The sequence below is a fragment of the Brassica napus genome, unplaced genomic scaffold (genome assembly GCF_020379485.1).
Source record: "Brassica napus cultivar Da-Ae unplaced genomic scaffold, Da-Ae ScsIHWf_1193;HRSCAF=1710, whole genome shotgun sequence".
NCBI classification, from domain to species: Eukaryota; Viridiplantae; Streptophyta; class Magnoliopsida; order Brassicales; family Brassicaceae; genus Brassica; species Brassica napus.
Window position 1 is genome coordinate 20,391 of NW_026014614.1, and position 10,195 is coordinate 30,585.

Genomic DNA, 10,195 nt, shown 5'->3' on the forward strand with positions numbered 1-10,195 from the left:
ACAAATAGCCCACGTGGGCCAAAATCACCCAAACAGTCCACGGGAAGGGCCAGCATGCAGAGTCGAAGGACCAACGTGCTGATATGTGTACTGATGGACAGCCACAAACATCTTGTGTGTGCTGACTGTAAGACCTGAACCCTGTCCTCTCGACCTGATGGAGTCCACATGCTTACTTATTAAGTCATATTCAAATATGAGGTTCATAAACAAAGGAACAGATTGCACAGCGGAATAACAATGTATAAACTTTGTATTACTTGGAAACATGAGATTCAATACACAACTTCTTAACAGTCTCATAGACAATCACTAGTTCATCCCTAGCATCATCTAACCACAGTTACACAGCCTTTCACTGACGGAGCCTTCACGGCTCCTTGGCTTGACCAGAACCATCCTTAGTTCCTGAAACCACAACCAGATAAGCATTAATCATAACCGAGAATAGAACGGATTGATTCTACAATGCTTGGCTTGGTTCCTAGAACTTAGATAAACCTCAGTCAACATAATCATAAAACGTATGAACCTACCTACCGTATCCTAAGTCATTCAACCAACCACCCTTTGACTTAGAATCAGATAGATAGTCCAAAATAGATAAACAGAACACACGAACAGATCCGGATCGTCCCCAAAGATCAATCTGTCTAACCGGATAGAATCTAGGTGCGACCGGCCAATGAAGTCCGGCTCAATGGCCCAACGGACTCCCTTACCTGATCCGGCCTTATTTGTGGATCCAATCGGCCGAGTAAGCCTCAAGCCTAATCCGGAAGGCTTAGCAAACGGTCAGACCTTGCGACTCTATCTTGGCTTAGACAAACTGTGACCTTGTCCTAACTAGACAAGCCATAGGCTGATCCATAAGGATCGGTCCTAACCTGTCCCGAAAGACACCGTTTGGAACATGCACCCTTTGGCCAATCATGCCTCTTGGTCCTCGTACCTTTTGATGTTCGTAACCTTTGGTATCTCGTACCTTTTGGTCACTGACACCCTTTGGCAAGTCACAACCTTTGGACACTCATGACTCTTGACAACTCGTGCCCTTTGGGTCATTCCCAACCGTTCGTCCTAACCGCCCAGTCTTGGTGCGATCGGATCATCCGACTAACCGACCCGTGTCTAGGCTAGCGGTTTGATTATGTTCGGCCAAAACCTAGGGACGTGTCCCTTGGACTCAACCAACACAACCTTTCGTGTTTAACCAGAGAGAAGAGAAGAGAAGAGAAACAAATTGAAACATATAAGGAGAGACGGATGACTTAGGAACCGAGCAGAGCCGCGGTGCGGTCGCATGGAACGTCCATTCGGTCTAATGGAGCCACGGCCCATCACATACGATGTGAACCACATATGGGTTCTCCATGCTCTTCTCTTTGTCTTGATCTCCCATTCTTAACCGGGGTTAGTTCTCAAACGATCAGAGTCGCCGGAACACAACACCACCACAATCGGCCTTTCTCTTGGCCGGAACTCTCTCTTTGTCTCTTTCTTTCTCACTTTCTTTCTCTCTACGTTTTTCTCTGAGTTTTTTACTCTGGAATTGGATAATGAAATCGACCAGAGAGCCCCCATATTTATAGAAAACAAGGGGGTAAGTCTTGCCCCACGAACAGGCACGACTTGCTAGCGAATGGGCACCATCGGCCAAGGGTTGTCCCCTTTTGGCCACTTGCATCCCTTCGCCCTTTCTGATTGGGTTTGGGGTCGGTCACAAGCCCAACCCACGCCCCAGGCCTCCTGGACTTTGCCCACGGCCTTGTCCAAAGACCCAACAGCCCATGGCCTCATGGCCGGACCTCACAGCCCGCCACTGACTCGGACCCGGACCATCGACCTAAAGCCCGGACAGTCCGTCTAGCTGAGATGAGCTGACTCTCAGCTGCCTCAGCTGAGTGAGCTAGTAGTCCAGCTAGTGGAGCTGACTTATTAGGGACTGAGCTGGAGTGAACTGAACCTAGCTTCATTGAGCTGACCGAGCTACTCGTCCACTTCGTCCAGCTACCGTCTTACTCGTCCTAGCTGTCTCTTAGCTTGTATAAGGTTAAGTCTAAGTTTCCTTATGTCCTTAACCTTCTTTCTCGACCATGGAGCGCTTGCCTTGATGTCCTAAGACTGGCTTGCACGTTTCCTCGAACCATGGCCGTCCCAACAATCCTACTGAGGATTGGGGGCGTGACAAGTCTCCCCCCCTTGGGATGGATTCGTCCTTGAATCCGAATCGAATGCTTCTCGGAAACAAACTGATCCAACCACTCTGGGTACTCTGCTTTCATTCTAGCTTCGATTTCCCAAGTGATTATATCCTGACCATTACAGTCCCAGACGACCTTGACCATCTGGACCGTCTTCTTCCTTGTTGCTTTTTCCATCCTATCTATGATTCAAACTGGCCTCGTTTCCAAGGTTAGGTTCTTACCAAGATTGTCTGGAATGGCAGGAAGAGTGATGTCTTGGTCCGTCGAACATTTCCAAAGTTGGGAGACGTGGAACACATTATGAAATGCGTCCTTCTTGGCCGGCAAATCCAACTTGTAGGCCACCATCCCAACTCTTTCAATGACCTTGAACGGCCCCAAGTATCTCGGGTCTAACTTCCGTCTCCTGGAAATTCGGACTCGTCCTTTGAAGGTAATCATTTTGGGATACACCAAGTCACCTACTTGAAACTCGAGATCTTTCCTCCTTCGATCTCCATAGTTCTTTTAGCGATCTTGTGCCTGTCTCATCTTCTCCCTCAAGAACTTGATCTTTTCGGTTGTCTCTTCAACAATCTCCGGACCAATCATGCTGCGTTCCCCAACTTGGTTCCAGCACAAGGGTGTCCTACTATGGAAACTATCGTTGTAAGCAAATTCAACCAGGGGTAGATGTTTTTCCCAGGAATCACCCCAGTCTAAAACACATGCTCGCAACATATCTTCCAACGTCTGGATCGTACGTTCCGATTGTCCATCAGTATGTGGGTGATAGGCTGTACTCATGTTCACTCTTGTTCCTAAAGATTTTTGGAAAGCTTTCCAGAAGTAAGATGTAAACCTTGAATCCCTATGTGAAACTATGCTTGCCGGCACACCATGTAGTCGGACGATCTCATCAATGTACTTACATACAATCTGATCTACCCCATCCGACTTCTTGATAGCCAGGAAGTGTGCTGATTTGGTTAGTCGATCAACCACAACCCAAACCGCATCTTTCTTATTCCTTGTGGTAGGGAACCCGGTCACAAAGTCCATTGTGATGTGATCCCATTTCCATTCCGGAATAGGCAAGCTTTGCAATAACCCACTAGGCACCTGATGTTCTGCTTTGATGAGTTAGCAAGTGGAACACTTGGCCACCCACTCCGCAACATCTGCCTTCATACGGATCCAATGATAAATTTTCTTAAGGTTCTGGTACATCTTGGACTTATGAGCCTCCCTGATAATCTCTTCCTTTAGACTAATATCATTAGGAACACTGATCCATCCGTTTACTAGGATGGTACCATCCTTTTGCAGTCTGGTACTCCGTGTTGGGGTCAAAATCGGTCACGACGGAATCAATGTCTGAAAGTCCGTAAAAATCAGCATAAACGTTTTTACGAAAAGTAATCTTCGTAAAGATATCTTTACGAAGAGCCTTGCAGTAAAATATCGTCCAAATCTCAATCGAACCACTAAATACCGATTGTCCGAAGGCAACGGACATGTATCCAAATCGGCCGCGGACAAACTCGAGTATGGAAATCAGACTGCGGACAAGCCAAGCTCGATCGATACGCGGCGACCAAGCATGCACACGGCTCGGTCGCTACGTAGCGACCGAGCGTCCGTCCCGCTCGGTCGCTACGTAGCGACCGAGCCTGAGCCAAACTCGGTCGCTACATAGCGACCGAGCATCCGTCTCGCTCGGTCGCTACGTAGCGACCGAGCCCGAGCCAAGCTCGGTCGCTACGTAGCGACCGAGCGTCCATCTCGCTCGGTCGCTACGTAGCGACCAAGCCTGAGCCATGCTCGGTCGCTACGTAGCGACCGAGCGTCCGTCTCGCTCGGTCGCTACGTAGCGACCGAGCCCGAGCCAAGATCGGTCGCTACGTAGCGACCGAGCATCCGTCTCGCTCGGTCGCTACGTAGCGACCGAGCCTGGGCCAAGCTCGGTCGCTACGTAGCGACCGAGCATCCGTCCCGCTCGGTCGCTACGTAGCGACCGAGCTCGAGCCAAAGCTCGGTCGCTACGTAGCGACCGAGCGATCGTCCCGCTCGGTCGCTACGTAGCGACCGAGCTCAGCCAAGCTCGGTCGCTACGTAGCGACCGAGCATCCGTCTCGCTCGGTCGCTACGTAGCGACCGAGCGTCCATCTCGCTCGGTCGCTACGTAGCGACCAAGCCTGAGCCATGCTCGGTCACTACGTAGCGACCGAGCGTCCGTCTCGCTCGGTCGCTACGTAGCGACCGAGCATCCGTCTCGCTCGGTCGCTACGTAGCGACCGAGCATCCGTCCCGCTCGGTCGCTACGTAGCGACCGAGCTCGAGCCAAAGCTTGGTCGCTACGTAGCGACCGAGCGATCGTCCCGCTCGGTCGCTACGTAGAGACCGAGCTCGAGCCAAAGCTCGGTCGCTACGTAGCGACCAAGCACTCGTCTCGCTCGGTCGCTACGTAGCGACCGGGCTCGAGCCAAAGTTCGGTCGCTGTGTAGCGATTGAACCTTTCCGAACATCGATACGACACCAGTCCTTGCATTCTCGTCAAACCTTCGAATGCTATCTCCCGAAGACCGTAGCAAGCTCAGTCCATGTTTCCCGCTATTCTAATTCATCGATCAAACTTCGCGGATTAGAAACCACGGAAAACTCGTAGTAAACGTGTCGAGTCGGAAGACGGCCCAAAGGGACCTAAAACACGACTCGAGGCCCATCCTACGATTTTTCCTAACCAAAAGCCCGTGAACCACAGCATGGTTCACGCTTGGCCCACGAGGAAGGATAAATGTCAAGTTTCCGCGCATAAATACAGAAGTTTTGAAGATAATTGTGAAGATCGGGAAAAATGGAATATCTCCATTTTTATGCTATGACGGCTTAAGGGCAGAAGAGTAAAAGCGTAAACCGACCTTGGAGCTAGTATATAAGGAGTCCTAGGCGAGGAGCAAGGGGGGGGAACTTTTTCAGAGCAAACTTAGCACTTAGAGCGATTTAGGCAACTTTCCGTTTTTGTTATTTCGAGCTGCGACTCAATTAGGTTTAGCCGTCTTAGGGTTGCTAGAACTAGGAATCTCGCCGACAGCTCTCGAGCCCAGGCTTATACCTTGTTGTAACGCTCATACGCAGATTCGGAATAAGATCTACTTTGCTCTCTTTTCGATTTCTTATTTTTATCGTTGTTATTCTCGTGTTCTGATTGCTTGACGTGTGGTAATTAACAGATATCCGGGTCCTCTGGGAAACTAGGGTTTTCTTAGTTTCCTTATTTAAACGGAAATCGACAGTGCGAATTTCGGTTCCCACAGTTTGGCGCTAGAAGGAGGGGGACTTACGGATCAATCTAACCCGCAAAAGCCACAACACTCTCAATCAGACATGTCAACTAACGACGGGGATAACGTGCAAACCCCTCTTAACGGAGGCAGCGGCACCGATCTCCATTCTCCAGCAGCGGACGTATCCGCAGCCAACGCACAAGCCAACGCCGCGACGCTCGAGGAGTTTAAAAAGATGTTCGCCACCTATGAGAAGAGGTCGGAAGAACAGGATAAGCTCGTGAATACCTTGACCAAACAGGTTGAAACCTTAACGGCAAGGACTCGAGCAATCCATCCCCGCGGAACCACCAAAGTTCGCGGGAAAAGACTCGACTTCGCAACACCACTCGATAGGCCTGGAACCGCGAGGTAACGACCAAACTGTGGAAGTACGGATAAAACTGGGGGTAGATCGGCCTTGGTCCGACCATTCGCTACGTATTGAGTGACCAAGCCAATCGGTCGGTCGCTACATATTGAGCGACGAAGGCACTCGGTCACTCACTACGTATTGAGCGACCAAGACACTCAGTCGGTCGCTACGTATTGAGCGACCAAGACACTCCATCGGTCGCTACGTATTGAGTGACAAGACATTCGGTCGGTCGCTACGTATTGAGTGACCTAGCCACTCGCTCGGTCGCTACGTATTGAGCGACCAAGGCACTTCGTCGGTCACTACGTATTGAGTGACGAAGACTCTCAGTCGGTAGCTACGTATTGAGCGACCAAGACACTCGGTCGGTCACTCACTACGTATTGAGCGACCAAGACACTCAGTCGGTCGCTACGTATTAAGCGACCAAGACACTCCGTCGGTCGCTACGTATTGAGTGACAAGACATTCGGTCGGTCGCTACGTATTGAGTGACCTAGCCACTCGATCGGTCGCTACGTATTGAGCGACCAAGGCACTTCGTCGGTCACTACGTATTGAGCGACCAAGACACTCCGTCGGTCGCTATGTATTGAGTGATGACTCTCAGTCGGTCGCTACGTATTGAGCGACCAAGACACTCAGTCGGTCGCTACGTATTGAGCGACCAAGACACTCCGTCGGTCACTACGTATTGAGTGACGAAGACTCTCAGTCGGTCGCTACGTATTGAGCGACCAAGACACTCCGTCGGTCACTACGTATTGAGTGACGAAGACTCTCAGTCGGTCGCTACGTATTGAGGGACCAAGACACTCCGTCGGTCGCTACGTATTGAGTGACAAGACGTTCGGTTGGTCGCTACGTATTGAGTGACCTAGCCACTCAGTCGGTCGCTACGTATTGAGCGACCAAGACACTCCGTCGGTCACTACGTATTGAGTGACAAAGACTCTCAGTCGGTCGCTACGTATTGAGCGACCAAGACACTCCGTCGGTCACTACGTATTGAGTGACGAAGACTCTCAGTCGGTCGCTACGTATTGAGCGACCAAGACACTCCGTCGGTCGCTACGTATTGAGTGACAAGACGTTCGGTCGGTCGCTACGTATTGAGTGACCTAGCCACTCGATCGGTCGCTACGTATTGAGCGACCAAGGCACTTCGTCGGTCACTACATATTGAGTGACGAAGACTCTCAGTCGGTCGCTACGTATTGAGCGACCAAGACACTCCGTCGGTCGCTACGTATTGAGTGACAAGACGTTCGGTCGGTCGCTACGTATTGAGTGACCTAGCCACTCGATCGGTCGCTACGTATTGAGCGACCAAGGCACTTCGTCGGTCACTACGTATTGAGTGACGAAGACTCTCAGTCGGTCGCTATGTATTGAGCGACCAAGACACTCGGTCGGTCGCTACGTATTGAGCAACCTAGCCACTCGATCGGTCGCTACGTATTGAGCGAGGAAGACACTCCGTCGGTCGCTATGTATTGAGTGATGACTCTCAGTCGGTCGCTACGTATTGAGCGACCAAGACACTCAGTCGGTCGCTACGTATTGAGCGACCAAGACACTCCGTCGGTCACTACGTATTGAGTGACAAAGACTCTCAGTCGGTCGCTACGTATTGAGCGACCAAGACACTCGGTCGGTCGCTACGTATTGAGTGACCTAGCCACTTGATCGGTCTCTACGTATTGAGCGACCAAGCCACTCGGTCGATCGCTACGTATTGAGCGACCAAGCCACTCTGTCAGTCGCTACGTATTGAGCAACCAAGCCACTCGGTCGGTCACTACGTATCGAGCGACCTAGCCACTCGGTCGGTCGCTACGTAGTGACCAACCTGCGAACGAGTCGATCGCTATTATTTTTTCGGAAAAACTTTCGTAAAACTAAAATAAGCAACATTTGACAACCTTCAAAATTCTAACAACAATCGTAGAAAAAGAATCTCTGATAAGGGAAGCGATGGAGCAAAATCCGAGAATCAGAATTCGCCCATCCGCCTCTCTCCACGATCTCCCAATCCTTCCTCTCACAACTCGATTTTTTCGACGATATGCTCATTCATTTTCGTAAATCCAATGATATTAAGATCGAAACATGGATCACGAAAATCGAGAAAATTGGTAGCTGCCTAAACGCGGCCAGGAAAGCATAGATATCTAGGAAGAATCAATATTCTTGCTATTCGAAATGAGCAGACAGACACGAAAAGAGTAAGGGCAAATGAGCAAGCAAAACAGAGAGGAGGCTAACCCAGATCTACGAGAGAACTAAGGTATTCCCGACTTGAAATCAGGCTTGGAATTTTGTAGAAAATTACTAAGAAATAGAAACGCCTAAGAGACTGCCGTAGAACTTTAGGGAACTTAAAACCTAGGTGGATAGTCTAGCGAAATAAGTCTTAGGCGATTTTTCCTGTCTCGGTATATTGTTCCATAATTGTTCATCCAGATCTTGCAAACCGATCTAAACTCTCCGAAAGTCGAGAAACGATCGCCACGCATATCATGCTCGCTTCCTAAAGAGAGAAAAAGTTAGAGACATGAACGTCGTCTTAAAACCGATTCGTTTCTGGCAATTTTCTCGGAACCGACATATCCCAAGTCGTCAACGTGGAAACAACCAAATCACAGTCCAAACGTCGTCTATAAATTTCCCCGAATTATCGATCATTCCAAACATCAGAAGAGGAAACGTACACAACCCTTCAAAGTATCGGTTCAACCGTTTTCTTTCGTAAAAAAAAAAAAGGGGGAGTAGGTACGTATACTATACTCGTATACTCCCAAACTTCAAAAAACTTCTGCAAATCGTCAAGAATAGGCAAACGACAATCTTAATATTCGTCTAAACGTAGCAACATATCCAGACGATCATGAACATAATCTCAAAAACTATACATCATTTCTTGTCGCAATCATGCGTACAGAAAACTTGTACCAATATCAAACTGAAACTCGACGATTAGCCAAAGTATTGAAACCTTTTCCGGCTTCAGAAAGCCAGTTTCGTTTTAAAAATTTCTACGAGAAATCTTCAATCACCAAAGCATTTCTTTCAGTTTCCGTTGTACCAAGTAAGCCACGGAAAAGCATCGAAAACATTTGCGACAAAGAAAACTCGAGAATATATGTAGCATCGTGCACGTTAAAAGGATCACTTTCCTCTCGATGGTTAGCTAGAACCACTTCTGGTTGACCAATTCGTTCAAGAAACGAATGTGTCATGAGAATCCTCTCGAAAAACCTATGAAAAGCGTTCCGCGACTAGATCGTATTGAAATAAACTTCGGTAATACTCCATGGGTAACTCCAAGCAACTTTCATCTAATATCAAAATCACAGCGGGAACGTTTCTCGTAGAACCCGCAGAAACAATGCTACTTTGACATATGTTTACATATCACTGATTTACAACCTTCGTAAAATCGGTTATATGATATGATAAATTATCGTGTAGCCCACAGTCCGAAATCATATGATAAATTCTTCGTAATGAAACTAAGTCCTAACAACCAAACGGTTAACGGAAAATCTAAACTTTTCGAAAATTGACCAAGTTCAATACGCTCCACAATTCACTTTAAGCCCGCAACGTTTTAACCATAATACGCGGCATGTAAGGAAAAATTCGTAACAAAGCTTCTAGAGCTATACGAAACATCCTAAAAAATGCACGAAATACATCTCGGAAGGCCAACTCTTCACAAAGAACCATGAAGGAAAACGCTTGTTCCCATGGACAAATTTACACGACACCTCAGTCATAATTCCTCGATCGCAAATAAAGCTATTAGCATCCGAGCAGGAACAACAATTTTTGGCTGCGAACATTCATAGTCAAACCAGAACGTTTCTCAAACACAGGGCTAATACTAAACCCTCGCAACATCGCGAAATATCTTCAAAGCCCGCGAACATTTCAAGCACGAAACGTGGCATACGAAAGAATAACAAATCTTCAGCATCGCGAGACGTCGCGGACGCCTGAAGATTAGTTCTTCGACGAAATTTCCTTCCTCGATAAAAACACCTTCATGGAAGACCAGACAGTCATACGCACTAACATCTTCTCAAAACATATTCTTCGCGAAGACTCAAAATAGTAATTTTTACCATTAAGTTTGTTGCTGATCACAACAAACTCTTAAACGTCCTAAACAGACTTAGCCATCTCGTAGAAGATGACTCTCTTACATCCGACACAAGGATAATAGCGCTATAAAAGAAATCCGAAATTTTGGTCTAGCACTTCCGGTTTCCGGAGAGATGCTCGATTCGTATCAAACA